This window comes from Papaver somniferum, chromosome 2, assembly GCF_003573695.1.
Source record: "Papaver somniferum cultivar HN1 chromosome 2, ASM357369v1, whole genome shotgun sequence".
NCBI classification, from domain to species: domain Eukaryota; kingdom Viridiplantae; phylum Streptophyta; class Magnoliopsida; order Ranunculales; family Papaveraceae; genus Papaver; species Papaver somniferum.
In genome coordinates, this window is record NC_039359.1 from 120259429 (window position 1) to 120283160 (window position 23732).

General features: G+C 35.9%; 1 long non-coding RNA gene across 2 annotated transcripts; it reads right to left on the minus strand.

Annotated features, from left to right (window-relative positions):
• Positions 1 to 2530: 2530 nt before the first annotated feature.
• Positions 2531 to 5640, minus strand: LOC113348959. 2 transcript variants are annotated; one of them, XR_003359854.1, is made up of 4 exons: positions 3868 to 5640; positions 3475 to 3788; positions 3060 to 3222; positions 2531 to 2941 (listed from the first exon to the last, which is right to left on the minus strand). It is a non-coding gene; the product is annotated as an uncharacterized LOC113348959 (long non-coding RNA). The 2 variants fall into 2 exon arrangements; XR_003359853.1 differs by having other exon boundaries at positions 3475 to 5640.
• Positions 5641 to 23732: the final 18092 nt, after the last annotated feature.

A 23732-nucleotide genomic window follows, 5' to 3' on the forward strand; every position in this document is an offset into this window, starting at 1 on the left:
CCATGGATTTGTCTGCTTTGAAATGGTGTTTGTGAAAATGAAGACCATGAACCCAGAATAAAAAAGGTTTTGAAAGCACGCTGAACCCAGAATAAAAAAGGTTTTGAAAGCACGTTGAACCCAGAATAAAAAAGGTTTTGAAAGCATGCTGAACCCAGAATAGGGCACAACCATAATGCGCATTTAAGGTGAAATCACAGGATAAGATAAATCTTTTACCGGGACAAAGTCCCTGTTTCTAGCGCCAGATTGTGAACACATAAATCACGAAGCCATCCACGTGTTCACAAACAATATTCGCATACATCCTAATTCTAGAATTGTACGTCGTATTATATCGATTCATCGACTCGAAGCCTTCGGGCTTGTCATTGTCTAGTCGAATATTATCATAAATAATGTTCGTATAAAGGAATAAACCAAGAATCAAGTATAAATGTAAAGCATATGAAGTTTAACGCTGAATGTAAAATGCTGAAATGTAAATAAGACAAATTTACGTGGTTCGGCACTAAGGCCTACATCCACGGGGCTGGTGTTTCACTATGTATTGAATGGTTACAAAGATAGTCGAATGACTTTAGAGTATACGTAGGTCTGCGGAAGTAGGGGGATTACTTACTCTTCCTATTTATCTCTACTATATTCTCCTATAATTGCTCTAAATTGGTCGACCCCTTCTCTCTTAGTGGAGAGGGGTATTTATAGGATTGGAACGTGGGTCCCATTTCTGAGGCGCCGTTGTAATCTTATCTTCTTGTGCTTTGTTCCTATTACGCAGAGGTCTTCGGCATATGCTGCGGCCTGAGCTTGAATACGAAGGATTATCCTCTCCCCTTCCACGAGCTGATTGACACGTGTATATCTCTTTGGTATTTAATGCGGGTAGATGGATGTCTGCTCGTGTCAGACAAGTGTCTCTTTGTCTGGTCACATCTGTGTCATCCAAACTTCCTCTCGGCCGTTGATCTGGGATCTTCCTCGGGATTGGGTGTGATAACACCCAAGGGGTATTATCTGGTGCTCCTCTGAGCCATCATACCTCTGTGATCCTCTGTCCCTGACCGTCAGATCTGCTGACCGGTGGCATCTTCTGATGAGATGCATGCTATCATGTTTTGATATCTTGTTTTGCATGCCTTCCACGTGTCTCTTTCTGTACACGTGGTGGATGATGAAAGGTGTACATACATATGCTATACTTTTTATGTTTATGAGTCAGTATTTTGGGCGACTCTCGTGCCCATACCCTTAACCAAAAACTAGATGAAAACAAAGTTTGCTTCTTAAATCACGACCAAAACCAACCAAAACAACTAGACCGCCCATTAAGCAACATACGAGAAGCAGCAAGCAACGTCTACCAAATCTTATACAAACCAAGTTCTACAGATTGCTTAATATGGTAGTTGCATATGAATTTTATCCTTCTGACTAGTATGGATGCTGGATGCTGATTATCTGGCCTTTAAGGTAAACCAAGTTCTAAAATTGTACATTGGTGTAGAGATTATTTTATGCAATATTTAATCAGAACTAGATTTTGTGTTCGGGCGTGGCTTCGCAAACTTGGTTCACCAATTCAATCTACAACTACAAATAGAACGGCATGGTTATGCACCGACTACAAATACAATGCATCACTGCCTTTTTCTTTGAACCATATTTTTGATTTGGTAAAGTTCGGCTTCGCCTCGCTCCGTCTCGATATGATTTGGTAAAACTGGGCTTCGGCTTTTCCTTGCCCAGACCCGATATGATTTGGTAAAGCTCGGCTTCGCCTCGCCTTGTCCCGATTCATTTTCTTTATTTCGTGTCGCCACTTTCTGTATAAAATTGAAGTTTCGATAACAGTACGTGCTACGCATCGGGCATCTTTTTTTCTTAACCATATTTTTTTATTTGGTGTGATGTATCTTAGCCTAGTCCCGTCATGCATTTTTATCTGGTTTCGCGGGGCTTTCCCCGCCCCGCCCCGATACATTTTTGATTTGGTGTGGCTCGGATTGGTCCAGATCCGTCCCGAAGCACTATTGATTTGGCGTAGGCGGCTTCGCCCTATTCTGATGTATTTTTAATCTGGTGTGGTTCGCGTTTCACCTCTCCCATTGGTGTGGCGAGGCGAAAATTTTTAATCTGGTGTGGTTCGCGTTTCGCCTCTCTCATTGGTGGGGCTCGGCTTCGCCTCGCCCCGTTGCTTAGGATTTTTGATTAGGTGTGGCTCGGCTTCGCCTCTCCCCGTCCCGAATTCCCGATGCATTTTCGATTTAATACCGTGCGGCTTCGTCCTAGTGCATTTTTTATTTTGCTGTCACATGATTTTGATATGGTAAACCTTGAATCAACAGTAAACCCAAATCCAAGGAAAGATTGGTTATTTTTAAATCATTTATTCGCTACCAGTAAAATAACCTTAGTTGCTCGAATCAAGATATATTTCTCAAATAGTTACGGAGAAGTCTTGTTAATGCAAGACTTCAACTTGCTTTTGGGTTCAAAACTAAATGGAATCGAGTATGCTGATTAAGAGTTATACAAAAATAAATAAAAATATGAATTATGACCTGCTTTTACATTAATATTCTGAACACATAAGGGTAAATTATACATAGTATTTTACAAACAGATATACTCTTTGATATTGAGTTTCTCTCATACCCCATTGACTGCTTCATTTCAATTATGTCCTCATCTTCTTTGACTGTTCAAAAAGTGATCAGCTTAATGCGTGTATAAAGCTTTCCATAATAAAATCAACAACAAAGCTTGCCACTCCTTACGCAGCAGGTGCTTGCACAAAGACAATTTCCACATATGAGTTTACCAAAGACAGATCTTAGCAAACACATCATGTCTAGGATGCCATGTCGGTTATTCCATAAAAATAACAGCTCTGGTTCTTGGATTGTGAGTTATGAGCACCATTTAGTGAACCCACACCCTGCGATAGACAAAAACCAAGAATATATGTAAAGCGATCAATAGAAAGGGGAAACTTAGCACAAAAATATTCACAATGACCACATCGTTAATATATATAATAAAACTTGAGAAGGTACCTGATATCAGCAGAAAAAAAAAATGGCCTTTCTCCCTCCAAGTTAAGCATTAACACGATAAGAACAAATATATAATTAAAAGGTAGTGCGTGAACTCTTTCCGATTTTCCGAAGAAGAAAAGGCCAAGCACTGTATGAGAACGTCCACATTTCAACTTATCGACTGAAATATGGTCAAATAATTAAAATGAGTACTCTTGAACATTGTAAATGAGTACTCAATCAAAATATGATAATTAAAATTATCTCTAAAAGTTAACTCATCTGAAAGGACGATATCGAGTTCGGTCATCACCACAAACATTAAAAACATTGTTGAGTAACAATGAGATGATTTATGAAAGATCAACAATGATAACATCAATATCATATGTAGTTCTAAGTGTAAGCAATATATGAACCAAAAATGGACTACCTGAAGTTCTCTGATCCTGCTAAATGCTAATGTGCGTCAGCTGATTCCATTAATTTTAGTTCATTCACCTGCAATGGAACTAAAAGCCAACTCGATAGGATAGAAATATTGTATTCAAGGAGTGAAAAGGCCTGCTGGTAGTAATACAATTAAATGGTGTTTGAAAAGCGGACCACCAAACTTGATCCGATGTAATTGGAGAAACCCTAAGCCATTATCAATACTCCTTACTCATAGTATTATGAATAATAGCTTAGAAGCCAATCAGCGAAAGTAGCTACTTCGAATACCCAGTGTGAGCAAAACCACAACCCCTGCAAAGAGTAATAACTTAGAAACCAACAAATTCCTTCCATGCCACTATAAGCATTCAGTGTGCATATAGGATCATACCCCAGCAAAGAGTAATAGCTTATAGACCAACAAATTCCTTCCATGCCACTGTAAGCATTCAGTGTGCATATAAGAAGATCATACCCCTGCAAAGAGTAATAGTAGAAACCAACAAATTCCTTCCATGCCACTGTAAGCATTCAGTGTGCGTATAAGAAGATTATGCTTACCAAGATATCCATTATCTCTATCTCTCAAACCATAAAAAGAATAAAATAGAATGATGGAAGATGATGAATCTTGGTTGAAGAAGATCAACCTTTGTTATTTAAAAAGGATATAGAGTATTGCTTAACCATCTCCATTTCTTTGTGATCAGTTAACTGTTGACTTGGATAAATTAGCACCTGCAACCAAACAATAGGGAACTATAACTGAATAACACTGGAACCTACAACCAAATTAAGAAGATTGCTTCCTCCACCGAGTACACCTTAACCTGCTATCCAAACCCAAGGTAATTGTATTTCGGAATCAATTATGAAACAAAAACAAAAACAAAATAATTAATAAAAAACATAACTCAGACCTTTGGATAATATGTAATACGATTATGCAAAATGGTGTTAACCAACACACCTTCTTGTAAGTTGTTTAACTATCTACTTTTAAAAGTAAATATACCAAAATTAGTATTCAAATATACATAACGGCATAGCTGAACTTAAAAAATATATCACCTGGTGGAGAGAAAAATAGTTTCAAACCTGCACATGGAAAACCTACTGTTTGAACTAATCATAATCTAACTTGTATTTCCATCATTTTCTTACTTGACAAATATTCAAAGCACAACGACATATCACTATATCAGACACATCTACAATTACCTTTTAACAAAAATAAAATAACCAATTAAAAAAGCAATTGAATGAGATACTATGAATCTGCTGAAGCTTTCACTTGGCCATTTTTCACACTATCTAGTTTCACTTAATGCAAAAAGTAGGAAACCTTATGATATTATAACAATAACACTCTGACAGGAAATTCAATAATATCACAAACCTAATAAAGTTTCAATTCTTCAATAAAATCTGTTCTTCAATTATCCAAAACACAATAATTTCATAAAAATCAAAACCCCAAACTTCAAACCTGTTATAACATAAGAACCCTATTAAGAAATTAGCATATGAAGAACAGGAAAATCATTTACTTTTCTCAAAAGTAAACTGAAAATAAAACGAAACTACTGATTTATCTTACCAATCAAATCATTCTCTCTTTCTCTCTGACTACTCATAGGCATACACAGATCCAAATTCTTGAATAATCTACTTCATTACCTTAAGAAAAGTTTGTGAAACCCTACAGATCCAAATTCTTGAATAATGATTTTAGGTTATACTGAGTTTTCAACGAAAAAGATGGAATTTCGGTGATTCACAGCTATTAAATTGAACCAAATTGGTCCTAAGCTTTAAACCCTAAAAACCAAACCTTAAACCCTACCTGCAACCTTCACCAGCGCTATTAATGAACCTGGTTAAGGATCTGACTGAATTCATATAGATGAAAGAATAAACATTGTTATAATTCACAATATTAAACCGTAAAAAGAAGAACCTAAAATCAACACAGGAGAATATGCTTCCCTCCAATTATAACCAACAATATGATGCCGTAAAAAAAGAAGAACCGTAACTGATATTCCCTGTACAATGAAAATCAAGAAGAAACCCTAGCCGAAAACTAATAGTGAAGAAGAAAGAAGGAGAACGGAAAGAGGACTTTTGAGGGTTTTTTTCTCTCGATTTTTTTTGGTTTTTGTTTCCGTGATAAATAAACAAATTTCTCTATTTTGTGAAAAAAGCCTTGTTTTTCTCTCCCGAGGAAAAGTGAAAAAGAACAATTTTGTGAGTGGGTGAGGGTCACCGTTCAACGTGGAGCTTTATGAGCTTAGGATTTTAAAGGGGAGTTAGACTAGTCATAAAAACCCAAGGTGACCAAACTTGTGGTACAAAAACCCCGCTCAAATGTTGGGATCCATTAAAACTCCATCTTAAACAAACTTGATACAAAACCCCCAAATTTTTAAAACTTGATACAAAAACTCCAAATTTCAAAATTGGTTTCATCAAATTCTTTGGGGTATTTGTGTTACTTTTGTTTCTTTGGGCTTTTGTGTTACTTTTGTTTTGATGGGTTTTTTGTGAATGGATAGTGACATCTTTGGGGTTATAACTCGCGGACCGATATTTAATTGACAGATTCTTGTTTGCTTGATAAATATAGACTAAAATCGAAGAACTTAAACTTATTAGAACAAGTCCAGTGGGGTGGGCATATGGGAAAATTTGTCCATTCCCACCCCGGAGCTAAGCAAACTGGCACCTGGATGGGCGAAGGCTTGAATCTGAGCATTTATCTTTCCCATCTCAAGTTGAGGCGATCAGTTCAATTTGAGACGATTAATTCAATCATAGCCATTCGGCCAAGGCTAGGACGAGGCTTGGCTCAACTTGAGAGATAACGACTAGTTCATCTATACATTCAACTCTTTTACTTTCAAAAATCACACTTTCGACACCCATAATTTCAAGCAAATCTTTTCCAATCTCAAACTTTCTCTATGATCCTAAATCAGAAGAAAAAAGTTTCTAAAAAAATGACAGGATCATCACAAACAGGAAATGCCTCAGTACCAAAAGTTCACGGTCCAACGTATAATCAGGATAAAGATAATGCTAATTGCAGAGCTTATATAGTTTTTACGCTTGATCCTATCAATGGTGTTCAACAACAACATAACACGCTTTGTGGGAATATTTTAAACAATTAAGTCATGAAACTGGGAATCCAAAAAAATCGTGATGCAGCTGTGGGGGCGGAGCTGTGTAGCCAATGTGAAGCAAGTTGTCTGCCCAAAATATCCATTAGGCTTAGGTATTACAAACCCAAACAAAATAATATAACAAGTGTATACCTCCAATGAAAAATCCAATGACAGCTGAGATCTTACTTGCCGAAGTTGATACAATTAGACATCTCCATGCTCTCTTGAAAACCATGAGAGGAGTTTCTTCATCCGCAAAAATGTCCACAAATGGTCTAAGGCTAACCCCTTTGGGCTAGATTGAGATGCTAGATTGGCCAAAAAGTGTTGCAAATCAAGAAAAAAGTGTGGAAAAAAAGTTAACACTGCTTCTGTCTACTTCTCTCTCCTAGCAAGTGCTCGCATTTCAACTAGCAGCGAGATTGAAACGCTGAATCATTCTGCGCTGAAAAAGTGACATAAACGCTGATACGTAATCGATCAAGGGTACCTAGAGGCAGTGCTGCTTTGTAGAAGTGATTAAGAGAAAGCACAGAAAAGAATAATAATAGAAAGTAAATAACACGATTGTTGTTGCTAACTTCTTCTTCTTCTACTGCTTTGAAAGAAAAACTCTATTACAAACCATAATAATGGCCGCACTCTCTCTCGTTTTTCTCTACCTGTCTAGCCTATCAATCTCCTCCTTTTATAAGAGTGTAAACTTGATGGAAAAGGAAAATAAAGCTATGAGTTTTTAGAACTCATCTAAACTAGGAATCCTTTCTAAAGTTGTAAACCTCCAAAGCTATGAGTTTTAGAACTCATCTAAACTAGGAATCCTATCTAAAGTAGGAAACCTCAAACTTCTAGGATAAGTTAACAAACTTACACCTCTTCTAGTATCTTCTAGATATTCTCTAGCCGTAATATGGCTCAATTAAACCTAGGTTAATGATTATCCTCATCTGGCAACTTTAGATGTCCCTCTACTTATGTTATTTGCTTGTGTGAATATAATCTTCACACTACTTAAGTTCTGTGCATATAATCTGCACATCCAACTATATAGCCGTCGATACAGTTTTGTGAAGATAATCTTCACGTCACTCTTCTAGCCTTAATATGGCTCAACTTCTGCTATGATACTCCTATATCATGGCTCCCCATTTTAGGAAGCTGGAACTCCGGTGTAAGCTTTGAACTGAAGATGGGGAAACTCAATCTCCCCATGTTCCTTGTTGAACTACCTTGCTTTACTTGGCACTTGTCCTGTACGTCCCACACGAAACATTACACAGTCTCCTCTTTTGGTAGGCATCACCTTTGTTTCAATAACACACAATCTTCTTCAAGAACTTTTTCTCGTTCTATCCACAAGTCTTCTGCTAAAACATGTACTTTACTTATCTCCTCAATAAATCTTTGAGCTTTAGCGTCTTCTTCTTTAATTCGCACTTGGTTATAACCAGATTCGAGATCAAGTTTGGTGAAGAATATTGCATCTCCATGCTCAACACCTCTCTTGGGTGGTATAATGACTTCTTCTTGGAACAGATCCACGAACTTCTTCATTAGAGAACTTGATTCACTTTGTTTCCTGGTGGAAAGTGCAGTATGTAATACCACTTTCTTTTCCTCTTTGATCACGGGCCTGATTAATAAAGAGAACTTCCCACAAGCGTTGATCAATCTCTTGACTTGGTTAGTGGTAACCAGTTTCATGGGTAAATGGGTTTTACTAGCCTGAATCCAAAAATCTTTTCCATCTTTCTTGAACAAACATACACCCTCTCTATGATAGAGAACAACGTCACATTCCCATAAATATGGATTTCCAAAAATAACTTGTGCTACATCCAATGGCACAACATCACAGACAATCTCATCAATGAACTTGTCAGTGATAGCAAATTTGAATCGACACTGCATTGATACCTGAAGTTCAGTATCCTTCTGTATCCATTCCAATGGGTAGGGTTTTGGATGTGGAGTTGTTGATAATCCCATTTGTTCCACCATCTTTTCTGAAATTAAGTTCTCTTGGCTGCCAGAATTGATGATAGCCTCGACGATGTTTTTTTTTACTTGAATCTTGACATGGAACAATTCTTCATGTAGATTCACTTGTTCTGCGTCTGTTAGCTTGGTCATCAACAAAAGCTTTGGGTCTGGCTGATCTATTTCAGATATTGTTTCGGTATCCACAGCTTCTGTAATCATAGTGTTCTTCTTAAAACTTCTTTGTCCTTCAGTCTCATGCAATTTCTTTGGTTTGAGATGAGGATAAAGAGTCCAGCAAGTGTCTTTTATGTGAACTTTCTCCTTGAAATGCTCACACACCTTTTCTTCTTGTTCAGCTAATAGAGACTTGTTCTTATTCGTCTCAACCCTTCTTTGAGTCATATCTTCCCCTCTCGTAACAAGTCTATTGTTGTCTGATCCTGCAACACCTTTAACCTTCTGTACAATGGCCACAACTTTGTTTATAACATCTTCAATGTCTTGTGCACTGAAAAGCTTCAACTCTCTTCGTATGTAATCGGAAAGTCCTCCATTGTACTTTTGGAAAGTCTCATCACTAGTAATATCTACATCCAACGCCAGAGCTTGCTTGTAAAACTCTGTAGTTTAATCTTGGACACTTTGTTGATATCGTTGTCGGAGATGCTGCCACTTGAACCATCTTTCATCTAAATATCCCACATGATAAAATTGCTTCCTCATAAGATTCTTAAATTATGGCCAATTCATGTGTTCCGTATCATTCCTTCTTTTGTAAGCTTTCCACCACGTTGAGGCATGGTTAGATAATTTCATACTTGCAAAACAGATCTTTTGTGACTCAACAAGTTGATGTACTGTGAAGTACGTTTCCAACTTGTCTAACCAGCCATCAAGTTTCTCAGCTTCCATGATTCCATCATAATCAGATATCTCGAGTTTAAACTCAACTTTCAGACCTCCATATGGGGTTTGTTTAAGACTTCGTCTTCTTATTCTTCTTCTTCTTCTTCTTCCTATTATTCTGAAGAGCTTTATTTTTCACTTTCCTTTGTACCATTTTTCCTCTTCTTAGTTTTACTAGTACTTGCTTTGATGAACTCTGTGAAGGTGTCTGTCAAAGTTTGAATCTGAAGCTCAAGCTTTGCAATTTTATCTTCGTTTGATAGCTTAGGATTCTTTTCATCTTCACTTCCCATCTTATCTTTAGTACTTCCTCTAGGTTTCCTTGTGTCTGATAGAACAACAGTTGCTTCCCCTGATCACTTATACTGGTCATGTGTTAAGACCATGCACCACAACTAACCCTAGAAGTCAGAACGTGACTCTGATACCACTTGATACGTAATCGATCAAGGGTACCTAGAGTCAGTGCTGCTTTGTAGAAGTGATTAAGAGAACACAAATAAAATAATAATAACAAAAAGTAAATAACACGATTGTTGTTGTTAACTTCTTCTTCTTCTTCTACTGCTTTGAAAGAAAAACTCTATTACAAACCATAATAATGGCCGCACTCTCTCTCGTTTTTCTCTATCTCTCTAGACTATCAGTCTCCTCCTTTTATAGGAGTGTAAACTTGCTGGAAAAGGAAAATAAAGCTATGAGTTTTAGAACTCATCTAAACTAGGAATCCTTTCTAAAGTTGGAAACCTCCAAAGCTATGAGTTTTAGAACTCATCTAAACTAGGAATCCTATCTAAAGTAGGAAACCTCAAACTTCTAGGATAATTTAACAAACTTACACCTCTTCTAGTATCTTCTAGATACTCTCTAGCCGTAATATGGCTCAATTAAACCTAGGCTAATGATTAGCCTCATCTGGCAGCTTTAGCTGTCCCTCTGCTTATGTTATTTGCTTGTGTGAATATAATCTTCACATACTTAAGTTCTGTGCATATAATCTGCACATCCAACTATCTAGACGTTGATACAGTTCTGTGAAGATAATCTTCACGTCCCTCTTATAGCCTTAATATGGCTCAACTTCTTCTACAATACTCATGTATCAAATGCTGAACCATTAAGCGCTAGATAAATGTTTTTGGTAGAGAGAGAGAGAGTGGGACGTATTAGTGTGATGGAGAGAGGGAGGGAGAGAGATAGAGAGAGAACGCATGCAATGTTTTTGATAAATGTTTTTCTGTCAATCTCCAATTCGTATCCATACGAAAAGAGGAAAAAGTGATGGAAATGCTTATTTTACTGTCCCCAAGCACGTGGAAGAGTGTGAGAGGAGTCTTATTTTATTGTCCCCAAGTGCGTGGAAGATTGTGACGGAGAGAGAGGAGTGATCAAAATTTTGAGGATTGCTATACGGAAAGTGAAGAAGTCAACCAGCTAGAAATTTTGAGGCGCTTTTTAGTTCAGCGCTCTCAACCAGTTGACTGGTCAAGCGCGGTTTTATTCAGCGCCCAACGTTGTTCTATTCAGCGACTAGCTGCTAGATTAGCCATACCATAGGACTTAGGAGGTTTCCCTAGTTGACGTGGACTGCTAGATAAACTGCTAGATTAGAAGACCATATGACTTAGCCTAATGGCAGGAAGACAGAAGTTGCATGAGTTGGCTCGATCTGCAACCTTCAAAATCCGTTGTGTATGTGAGTTTTGATAGTTAACAATGGTAAGAAGAAATCTGTGGTTGGTTTCAGTACGACTTGGATCTGTGATAGACACATTTTTGTGTTTAATTTGATCTCAATACTATATATTGTTGGCACTCGAGTTTGTACTAATTTTGGTGTTTTATGTGTTTGTAGGCACCTTTGGAAAATAAACATTTTTGGCGAAATCAGCTCGAAAAGCAGTGTTTTACACCCCGGAGAAAATTACGAAAGGCACCCCAGAAATGCACCGGAAACGTCCCAGAAATGTACCGGAGGATCCCAGAAAAATTACCATTTCCACCCCAAAATTAATATTTCCACCCAAATTACTATTCGCACCCCAGCACTCTGGATAAGGGGCACCTTCTTCAACAATTTGAATTTGTGTTTTGGCGGGAAATGAAGTTTTCAACTGGCAGAATTGTGATCGTCAAAATGAATAGGTTAGAGTGCGATTCAATCGCTCAAACTTGGTAGGAAGTTATGATTTAGCCTAAGGAAGATAGTTTGGGTGTCGAATTTGATCGGAATTTGATTCTCGAGCTCCAAACAGAGCTACACGTACTGAACACACCCCGTACACACTGTTGTGTGTGTTTTGGCTATGCATGGAAGTGAGTAAGGGACGTTCGACGACTTACTAGGCGTGGGAGAGCTGAATTGGAGTGTGCAGAACCAATTCTAACGTGTGACAAAGTTAATTTTGGAAATTATCGTTATTATTGGCAGCGGAGAATAATCGGATTAAATGGAGAATATACGCAAGTAATGTTGGGATTTTTGGTCCTAAAACACTATAAATAGGCTCTTTGGGTCTACTAGAGAGGGTGTCGAGAGTTTGGTGAAGATTTGGAGGCTACAGAGTGAAGAAAAATCGAGTTGCAGAGCCACCATTTCTGCTGCTGCAACTCAAGAACACGAAGAACATTAGACAACCAGAGACAGTCGTTCATACTACAGTAACAACGACTGTCACCTGAGGGTCATAGTATTATGTATACTACATTACTTTTCATTTATCGTTCTTTGTAACGGTGTTTGCAACAATTATAAACGTTGCAAACACCCGATTTTCATTATTATATCCATTTCATCATTTGTACACCTCTTTTGAGCAATGAAAAATTCCTTTGAGAGTGTTTCCAATATGCGGAGTTAGAACCCATCACTGGGACGACGGAGGAGGCCGAGCTTCATACATGGGTAATTTTGTTAATTCTTTTTAAGACTTTTGCATTAAAAATTAATTGAAATATGATTTAATTAAATTGGTTGTTATTTGATTAGATGGGTCATGCTTATCTTAGGTGATTTGATGTTCCATGCTTAACATTTACAATCAATGTTTTGAGAATCTACTTTGGCAAAATAAGAGTCCATATAATTTATGTTTTGAGCGATTATTGTTGAGAATAAATCATTGAGCCCTATGTTATGAAAATTGGCCGAATCATTAGTCCCAGTACCTCTCACCATTGTTAATATTTTTATTGTATATATTTATCTTTTTTTATTAAGTCTAAAAAAGATCATCCTTCACAAGTCCGAGAGTTTGAACCTCACTACTACAATCCCGAAAAATCTTTAATCAATCTGCAACCTTCAAAGCCTGTTGTGTATGTGTGTTTTGGTAGTTAACAATGGTAAAGAAAAAAATGTGGTTGGTTTTGGTATGACTTAGATCTGCAACCTTCAAAGTATGTTGTGTATGTGTGTTTTGGTAGTCAACAATGGTATGAAGATAAATGTGGTTGGTTTTGGCTTAATCAATAACGGAAAGAGAATTTGTGGGTTAGAATACCAGACTCCTTTGAGGAAAACTGTAAGATACCGGTTGAGCTTGCAAAAGGTACTAAACAGAGGGGTCTATGGTGGAGTGGGCACCGCAGGAGGAGTACTGCTCCATCATCACATCTCTCTTGTCTAGCGGAGGTAAAAATTAATCCCATACATTACAAGGTGACTGTAACACAATCTTTGACGTGCAATGATTTTTTATTTATTTTTTTGCTAGTTTTTTTATTTATTGGTGTAGTGTTTTCTTGCACTCCTTCTCTTAAAATCCTGTCTCTGCCCTGTGCTTCTGGATTGTCATGTCATTTTAATACAATCAACAAAATCATAAACCATTGGATAGTTATGATGATATATGATTCGTCGCAAAATGGGCGGTGAAATTGAAGTCGATATGGTAAGTCGTGTTTTAATTTATATGATAAATGGTGAAATTGAGTTTTTTATTGTTGCGGTTTCAAATTAATAACTAATTTATAAAATTTTCAAACTGCAACAACATAAAACAAAACAAAAAAAAATAATTTTGAAGTACGAAGCCCGTTTCCACATCCTTAGAATGGTGAACCGGTGGAACTCTGATATGTTGACAGGATATCAAGTACCAAAGGAATCACCATATCAGACTGAAAAGGTTTCTCAACAATGTAGGTCTCCTTATTCTTCACCAGAAACAAACTCAAACCCTCAACCTTACAATGGTGGATCCCAACATGGTAATTCTGAACTTATAAAAACAAACAAAATAAAATAATAGAATGACAGCTCAAGATGCCGCATAATCATCAACTTTAGAATTCGACATTCAAGACTTTTTTTGAAAAACAAGAAAAAACCGATATCGTTTAATTAGTAGAGTGTAAGAAAATGACTGCAGAATTAACAAAAGGACGTAAGGGGTTGAATTTTTTCCCATTAATACGCACATGAGAGGTATCTTGAGAACGGACACGTCAATGATGAACTCTGCACAACTACGAGTCGGGAAAGCTAAATATGTTGAACTTCAGGCAGAGAACGCACGACTATAACACCCAACAACAATGGACACTGATCCTGATCAGGTGGACCCCTTAGTGTTAATTTGGATGTAATAGTTAGTTAGTTCATTTTTTTTTCGATGTAATAGTTAGTTTTAATTTCAATATATTCCTTAATTTGAAATTCAGTATAATTTAAATATAATACTTAAAATACTCGTCTCGAGAAAGGACTGTTGATTACACAAATCAAATTATATTAAAAGAACTAAAATGATTGAAATAATAACTAAAAAGTAAAAAAAAAAAAAAATTCAAACCATGCGAGGGTTTGTGTTAGAGCATTGCTAGGTCGAACTCGCAAGTGTTGCTATCTAAAGCTTGTTTTTCAAGTTTAGTTGATCAAAACTATAGCCTTGATTTCTAGTCTACTTATATCTATGTCTCAGATTAGGATATAATGTGTAGTTGAGCTTTAGACTTCACGGAGTTTACTAATTGAAAACGAAGATTTACTGAGGGGAGCTTGGAGGTCTATTCTATTCTATCTCCTAATGAGACTAAGTCATATAGCTATATAAACTTTCACATTATACACATTTGATAATTCGAGCCGAGTTTATCTCGCTTATCTATTTCTCGAAATATATGTTGGAAGCTTTTTGCTTTAACTATGTTCATCATTATTCTTGACGAGGTTAGTTGGAAACTAAATATTGTGTCAAAAGATGATCATGTGGAAATTTCCTTGAAATATCTTATATGATTTGTGTGAGACAAACATTTGATGTCTCCTTGGAAAGTTTCTTATTAATCATTCGATCACTTGAAAATTACTTGATAGTTTGTGTGAGACATCTATTGTCGTCTTCTAAGGATGTTTCAATGAATGAAATGAGAGTTTAGAACAATTAACCATGTCTGGATACAACACGGTATGCATGCCTAGTATGCAAACTATTTTGTAATGATTCAGGTCCGGGAACGTTGTTTGCGTTCCTAGTATGCGAACGGTTCTACCTGAGTTGGGTCCGGGACGGCTGGTCGCGTACCTAGTATGCGAACGGCTGGACAGGCCAAGGTCCGGAGCTTTTATTCGCGTACATGGTTTGCGAACACAATGGTTCAAGTTTTAAAATCGGCTAAGTATGTTTTTCATACTCATGAACTAAAACATTTATGAATTAAGGAATGGAATCTTTGCAAACCGTGGCTTAATGTTCATGAATTGATTCTTGTAAAAGTACCTTGTACGATTACGAATCAATCCGATTTTATTTCAATTTGTTCATATATATTTCTATGAGATAGTGAAAAATTGAACAACTCTATGTGAAACACAATTAGATTCATTTGATTATCTTTCATGTTTTGTTGATCATCATATTTGATCTAGAAGTGTTATATAAATATGGTTAAGACAAAAGTGTTCATATGTCTAACTTCGGTTAACGGTTTTGAGCCAACTCAATATACACGTTTAGGTACGGTTACCCATATCTAAATGAAGGTATATTTCATTTGTGTGTAACAAGCTAAGACTATCTAACAGTGGAGATTAATGACTTTATTTCTTAGCAGACTTAGCTTGAATCTTAAATCAGGATTTCATCTAACGGTGAATATTGAATGCTTTGTTACTAAGCTATCTTAGCTTTGATTATAAGCAAACCCTGATTTGAAAGACTATATAAGGGAGAACTCTAGCAACTGGAAAACCTGATCCCGGTACTTTCCTATGTCCTAGTTGCGACTAGAGTTGATTCTCCTTTAACTTAGGTTTTCCAAAACCATATCAGGTTAAAGACTTGAAGACTTCATTCGGGATTCGTGAAGCCAGATCCAACTATTTTCTCTGTAGTTGTGTATTCTGATCTTACTTGTTCTATCGTATTGAGTACTATCTTCTCTAAGATTTGCTCGAGATTTATCTCCGATAGGTAAGATATAAAAAGTAATCACAAAGTTATTCATCTCATACTTTGTGGTTCCGCAGTAACTTCTTCTACTACCATATAGTTAAGTTATTGTGAGGTGATTGATATTTCTAGGCTTCTCTTCGGTAGTATAAGACAGGATTATCAATTGGTTCATGTTCACCTTGATTTATCATAAGACGGAACAAAACTTCATAGGTACTTTTGTGGAAGACAGATTTATCTACCAGAATAGAATTATTTGTGGGAGACAGATTTGTTTATAAGTCTTCGACTTTGGGTCGTAAAAACTCTTAGTTGTGGATTTGAGATCAGCTAAGGGAATCAAGAGCGCACAATCCGGCATGATTCTAGAGGCGTAAGGAACGCGATTGTACCTTAATCGGTGTGAGACTTGGTTAGGGCTCAACTACATTCCAGTCAGAAGTTAACTTGTAGTAGGCTAGTGTCTGTAGCGGCTTAATACAGTATGGTTTTCAAAGATGGACAAGGTCCCGGGGTTTTTCTGCATTTGCGGTTTCCTCGTTAACAAAATTTCTGGTGTCTGTGTTATTTCTTTTCCGCATTATATATTTATATATATTGAAATATCACAGGTTGTGCGTAGTTCAATTAATTGGTAAATACGACCTTTGATTGTTGGATATAAATTGATTGACGCTTGGGCATTGGTCTTTGGTATTGTCCAAGTACTTCTCATATCAATCAGGCTCATAGATATCTATTTGTTTGATTTGCTGATTGAATTGAAAAAAAGAGATATAACTCTTTGGTATTATTTTTGATAGAGATCACTATTATCTAATTAGGCTTAGCAAACTAATTTAATCAACACTAATTAATCAAGGATAATTTACCCAGTACCAAATCACTAAGGAGTTCTTCAAATCATAACGTTTTTTTTTGTCTTTTTGTGTATTCCCCAAATTGTGGGAGTATTCCCCGAATGTTGGTTCTATATTAACTTGTATAACTCATTTTGAACAATAATGTTTCCAAAATATATAATCAATAATGTTCTTCAAATATTAACATATGAGATATCCTACTAGTATGACCATTAATATTAGCTTGTGCAAATCCATGTACTTGTCTTAATTTAAAAACTAGTTATGTCCAATCTTCTCGGAAAGGAAAGCACATCAGTATCCATTCCAAAGTTGGATTTGAAAAATTATCTCAAACATATTAACATGATCTAGCATTGAGTATCAAATGAATAAATATGAATAATAATTTATTGGAGTTAAATCCACGTTCAATATTTCTTGATATATAACTTGCTCGTCTTTTGAAATCTTAAAAATATAAAATGTAAAATAGAAATTTTGAAATTTGCAAGTTAGAATCGATCCTGGACCCTATTGGACTTATTAGAAACTGAACTCGAGTCTAAACAAACTTTAAGCCATGACATAGAAAAAACTTTTATAACATGTATTCAAAGTACAGATTCACCATTAGTTACACATATCTGGTTATGTCGAAATTTCGAAAGTATAGAAAAGTATACCACGTAACTGAATATAATAAGTTATATAAACAACTAATGAAAATCCTTACTTTTAACACTTGGATCATACGAATGATCAAGTCATCTATACAACTAAATCCGTGTAAAACAAACTGTGCATGTTATATTTTCAATAAATACGACTATAAGAACTTGATAGAAACAAGTCAAAGTAATACTAACCTAAATATGAAGAATGATATCTTCATTTATCTTTAATATGTTCTCAGATTTTGAATGAGTAACTAGAGACTGTCTCAACATTTCAATATCCTAAGTTTAGCCTAACGAAGTTGATTTTAATAAGCAATTCAAGCGACCGAGGTTTGGAACTAAACTTGATAACCAAACTTGACATACCAACAGTTGACGGGTTCAACTGAGCAATGCTCTAACAAACATTCTGTCACATACCTTAACCCTTGTACACTTCATCGAAACCATTTACTATTTTGGGAGGCCCTTCATAGAAAGGGATACCAGGTTTTCCTTTGTTTCAGTATAATATAAATGAATTACCCATTTATATAATATATTTCTTACCGTTCAATGTCTAGGACTTTCAATCTTGATTTTTACATTATAAATTATAGTCCGGTACTCAAAATTAATGAACACCACTTGAGATGGATTCTTCCAAATTGGTACTTAAAAAGTTAGGTTCTAAGCCATTCTTCCTCCTTACATATATACATCTACTAATGCAATAAATTCTGATAACATTATTAATGATGCTCTTGGTGGTAGTTAAGATCCTATCTTAAATCTGACATTGACTTGTGATCATCCATTGTTAACAGGCTCCATTCTGTATGTGATAGATCATAAGTTAGAATCAAGTTTGTTATCGTGCATATACAGAAGACTATTGAAGATTTGAAGACAAGTAAATTTTCTTATTGGTTTCGTATATTTGTGATTTTCTTCGTGCACAAACTTGATCTACTGGGATCCGAATAGATAGTTTATCTTTTATAAACGATTGGTTGAATAGTTGTATTCAGATCGACAAGCTATCATTTGGTGGTACTCTTCAGTATCTGAATTGGTAGTTCTATTTGACTTGATCTAGTTAACTTATCCGAATCTTGGAAGATCTAACCCGACAAAGGAGTTTAATTGATTAACTTCTTGAGATAATAAGAGTGGTTATCAAGCAGATTAGTCCTTTACTGTTTGGAAAACGACCTAAAGGGTTGAGTGCTTAAAGTCTTCAAAGAATGAAGAAACTTAAAATAGTGGATTCTATCTTAATATTCACATGTGTTGGTCAGATTGGTTGTAGGCGCAGGGATACTGAGGAAACTAAGTAACTATAGGTAGTTTACTTGATCTCAACTATACGAAGTTGGCAGTGGTCTTTGTATAACGGCTTAATTCTGGGAGTATTCAAAACTAGACTAGGTCCTAGGATTTTTCTGCATTTGTGGTTTCCTCGTTAACAAAATATTGTTGTGTCTTTACTTTTACTTTCCGCAATTATAATTAGTGTTTTAGTTATAATTAAGTGTATACCTTGTGGTTGCTATCTTGTTGACGGTTCCGGTCTATACTAGATCGCGCAAGGTATCAGACTTATATGTTGATACCGAAAAGATTGTGGCTTATAAAAAAGAAAAGAATGTGGTGTACTTGGTACCCTCGTCATTTCAAAAACAAACTTGTAGAATTAGGGTTTATACTCTTTAAAACTTGTAGAGATACCTAATTATTCTACAACAAGAACAACTAGAATAAATCTAGAGATATCTTGTTAAAACTTCTTAACACTTGGACAAAGTTTTCTTTCTAATCCATATTTCAACCAACTAGTGTCGATATACGATCTTAGATTGAAATCCACCAAATCTAGGGTTTATGATCAACAATACTTGAATGGCCTTATATTAGAAGAGAATGACCTTACAATAGACAAGGATTACTGAAATAACCTAGATTACAAGTTGCGTAACTATCAAAGAAGATTATTACCAACCCGTGCTTTGTGATCCCCAAATAAAGTCTTATTGTCTCACTCTTGTTCACGAAAAACAGAAATAGTGGAAAACAACCCTTTATTTCCCAAGGGATGATTCATGTAGCTTACACGAGCCCTTTATTTATAGTGAATGGTTGCTTGAATTCTAAGCAAGTTCGTGAGCTATATCCTTTTACAAGACTCTTCTTATTTTGAGAGTCTTTCCTACATTACAACTCTAGCATAAATAAATAATGACTTTACAATAAATTGTATTTTTGTAAAATAAACTACAATTTAACTTTGGAAGTAGTTTAAGACATCACACACACTTCAACATGGAAACCAATTGCGTGTGGAAGAATATCCATCTTGCCTAGAAGAAAAAACATCAAAAACATGACTAAAAAAGGCAACTAGTCACGTTTTGGCGCTTAAGTCCATGAATCGTTACAAACACTTTGTGGATTGTTTCCTACTCACGAACTAGAACAACAACAGTAACACTAATAAGTGTTGCTTCAGTATATCACTCATAACTTCTTCGTTATAACTCGGAATTGAGTGACTTTTAGCTCATTGAATTCATATGCTAATTCACTACAACATAAGGACCTTTCCAGGGACAAAGGTCATTCTCACTAAAATCTTAGATCAAATATCCTCGAGTCAATACATAAATGTATATTTACCATCATCGGAATTGTTCTGTAGAGGGAGCACTTGTTTCAATAGATTGGAAAGGTAGAATTGAACAAGAGTTCCAAATAAAATCAGTCACCTTATATCTTTGTTGATGAAGTCCATCGTTAATGTCTTCATTTGATCTTCAATGTTCAATCTTAGAGGGTTATTAAGTGTTGTCTGATACTCAATTACCAACTTCTAATCTTAGTCTGAGACTGGACTTAGTAAACTTGTGAGTTCGACGGAGCAGTGCTCTAACAAGTCTAATACGTCTAAATCTCAAGTTTTCATCAAGGACAATGTCTGGAAGAGACAAATCTAAGTTGCTATCTTATTGTTAAATTAAATTTCAACTTTCAAATATTTGTTAGATAAAATGTCACCGTATATGCTTACTACGAAACATTATTGTTCCGCACTAAGCAGGGGACTTAATGTTGATGGTGGGTTTTTTCCAAAAGTGAAAATTATAAATTCTTATTTGAACATATACCTGAAATACAAAGTCTATGCTTATGTAGTCTATCACCGGCCATGGATGTTATATGGTAATCCCTATAGATGTTTATGTATATATGTGCTAAGGCTCCACCCGGTTGAACCCTCGGTATTTTATATATATTTAATATATTTACTGAGTATCTCAATATTTATTTTTTATAATGTAGAACTCAGCACTTACTTGTGTATGATCGGGCAGCTCCTACATGAATTGACCACTAGTATATAACATCATTGTACTCAGAATGCTAATGGTGATGGTTGCAACTCTTGTGCCACCTTCTTCCTTGACCTTATTCTCGCAAGCTTCTAGATGGGCTACCCATTAACACGGAGCAACGTTGAATATGTCCCAAGTTGCAATAATCCACAGCGGAATCCCTTGAACTCGTCCTCTCTCTATTAGGGCTGAACATGGTTTCGGTTTTTCGCTGGAACCGGACCGAACCAGACCAATTAGGAAGAAACCAAACCGAACCATTTACTAATGGATTGGTTATGGTGTAGAAAGTGGAAAACCGATAGTGTTGGTTTTGGTTTGGTTTGACCTCTAAAACCGAACCAAAACCATTGGAAAACCGACTAATTTTTAAATTTAGTTTCTACCTTGATTAACAAGTATTAGATTCTACCCATTGATTTAGAGGATAAATAGAAACCCTAAATCTAATATTTCAGTATGATATTCTCCCTCTTTCTCTTTCTCCTTCTCTCAGTCTCCTCCCTTCTCCATCCCTAACTACAGCAGTCATTGCTGCTACTCGACTTTCTTCTTCCCTTCTTCATTCTTTTTTGTTTATCACTAATTAAATTAAGATATATTATATATCTTCTTTTGATCTCTAGATTTAGAGTAAGCTTTAACTATTCTTGATATTTATTTTATTTATTTTTTTTTCTCTGTAAATTTGTGTAAACCAATACTATCGGCAGTTACGATTTTTTTATCTGTAAATTTGTGTATCCTTTTTTTTGTTTGAGTCGTTTGACATAACTATTGGTTAACCAAAAACCACTGGGACAAACCGAAACCGGATGGAACCATTTAGAAACCGAACTAATGGTTAATAGATTGGTTTGATTTAGATTTTTAGAAACCGATAATATTGGTTTCGGTTTTGGTTTGGTTAGAAACCGAACCAAAACCGACCATGAACAACCCTACTCTCTGTATATATTAGTCTCATTGAGTATTATTATTTTATTACTATACTCATAGTATCTCGGTATAAATTTGTTCTGAACACAAGTTTGTCCATTTAAGTCTTCGATACTTGAAGCCTATTTGTTAATCATATGCTTCATCGCTATAATGAATTATTGAACTTATTCATAGACAGCTGAACTTTATACATATATTCTAAGGATTAAAATATTTTAAGATTCACAAGAATGGCTTGCAGATAAAGTTAACTCAAAAGAAAATTTAGTGTTGGCATGCTCATGCCAACCCTCAAACAGCTTGATGTAGACAAGCATCGACCTTAATGTTCAAGGTTGTTGCACCAAGCACCAGCACTTGCTGTTCTGGTGCTGAAAACAGTCAGCAACAAGTCTTATTACTACGACTAATGTCTTTTGGCACCGACATCATTTTTCACAACACTGGTTATTGCCAGCGCCATCCTCCCTTGCTATTGTTGGTCTCTCGATTCCCTAACACTAGCGCAAAGCTAGTTTCCCCTTATCTATGACCACGATTGGAGTTATCATTGTTGTTACTCCTTATCCATGCCTTGGTACTCCCTTCATGATAAAACCCGATATTGGAGCTACTCCACTCAATATCACGAATCTATTGGCCCTTTAATTTGATACTAATAATTTCCTACTCTTTCACGATTTTCGACTCAACGTCTCAACTCTATGAAGTGCTATCACTTACAATGAGAACCATACTAGCTCAAGCGCATCTGGCATCTCTCACGAGCACTGTGTCACCACGCCACGTAATGCCCGCATATGGCATCACTAGAGACGCTCACATCATATTGCTTGGAGCCCATTGCTCACAGGATATCACTTTAATCTTAATGTTCATCATCACTTGTGGCCTACTCTACTAGTAGTATCATACTAGTCTCATCAGACTCGACATTGGCCAATCTACTTAATTAAGCATTGAACTGAGCATCTTGCCTCACTAATTAATTAGTAAGTCATTCTTATTATTTAACCAATACAAGTAGCAATACTCAATCTATACTATCAAAATTCCACGAGACATCAAATATGTCACATGGGGAGATATTCACTAAGGTATTGTTCTGCCGCTCTACAAAAACACATTTGTGGTGTAGCAACACACCCTTGATGAGAAAGTAACAAATAGCGGGAACAGTTAAGAGAGTGAGGATAGTAGTGGTTGTACGTAACTGATAGTCTTCCCTGACATAGATGGCGTGAATTCACCACTTCCTCCACAGTCCATTGAGGGCATAACTTCCACCACTTACGGGATAAGTGTATGCTACAACTACTATAAATAGGTTACTCAACCTATTCATAGGGATATCTGATACTTACACAGACAAGGATTATCTCTACATTCTTTCGACTTCCTCTCAATCTTACATAGAGAATCCCTAAGAGAGTAGTTTCACAGCAAACGTCTAAGAATTCTGTATCACAGTTCAACAACATCATACACTTCACATCTGAAAACACTGGGGGTACCAAAATATGATGTGGTTATAGATAGTGGTAAATAGAGTTGTCGTTCACTCGGACTTGATGAGATTGATTTTAAGAATTAATAAACTAAAACAAAAGAAAAATATATACAAAAAATTGTCACAGGATGAAGAGAGTTATTGGGACTAGGATTTCGTTGAATTCATAACATAGGGTTCAATTTATTTATTCTCAACAAATAAAGCTCAATAGATAAAATTAACATGGAATCTGGTTTTGCCAAGGTAGATTCTCAAAAGATTGGTTGTAAATCCTAAGCATGATGTATCAAAATATTTAAGCTAAGCATACCTCATCAAATTAAATGACAACCAATTAATTAAAATCATATTTCAATTAAAAGTAATGCAAAAGTCTTAAAAAGAATTAAATAATATTACCCATGTACAAAATTCGTCTTCCTCCGTCGTCCCAGAGATGGGTTCTAGCTCC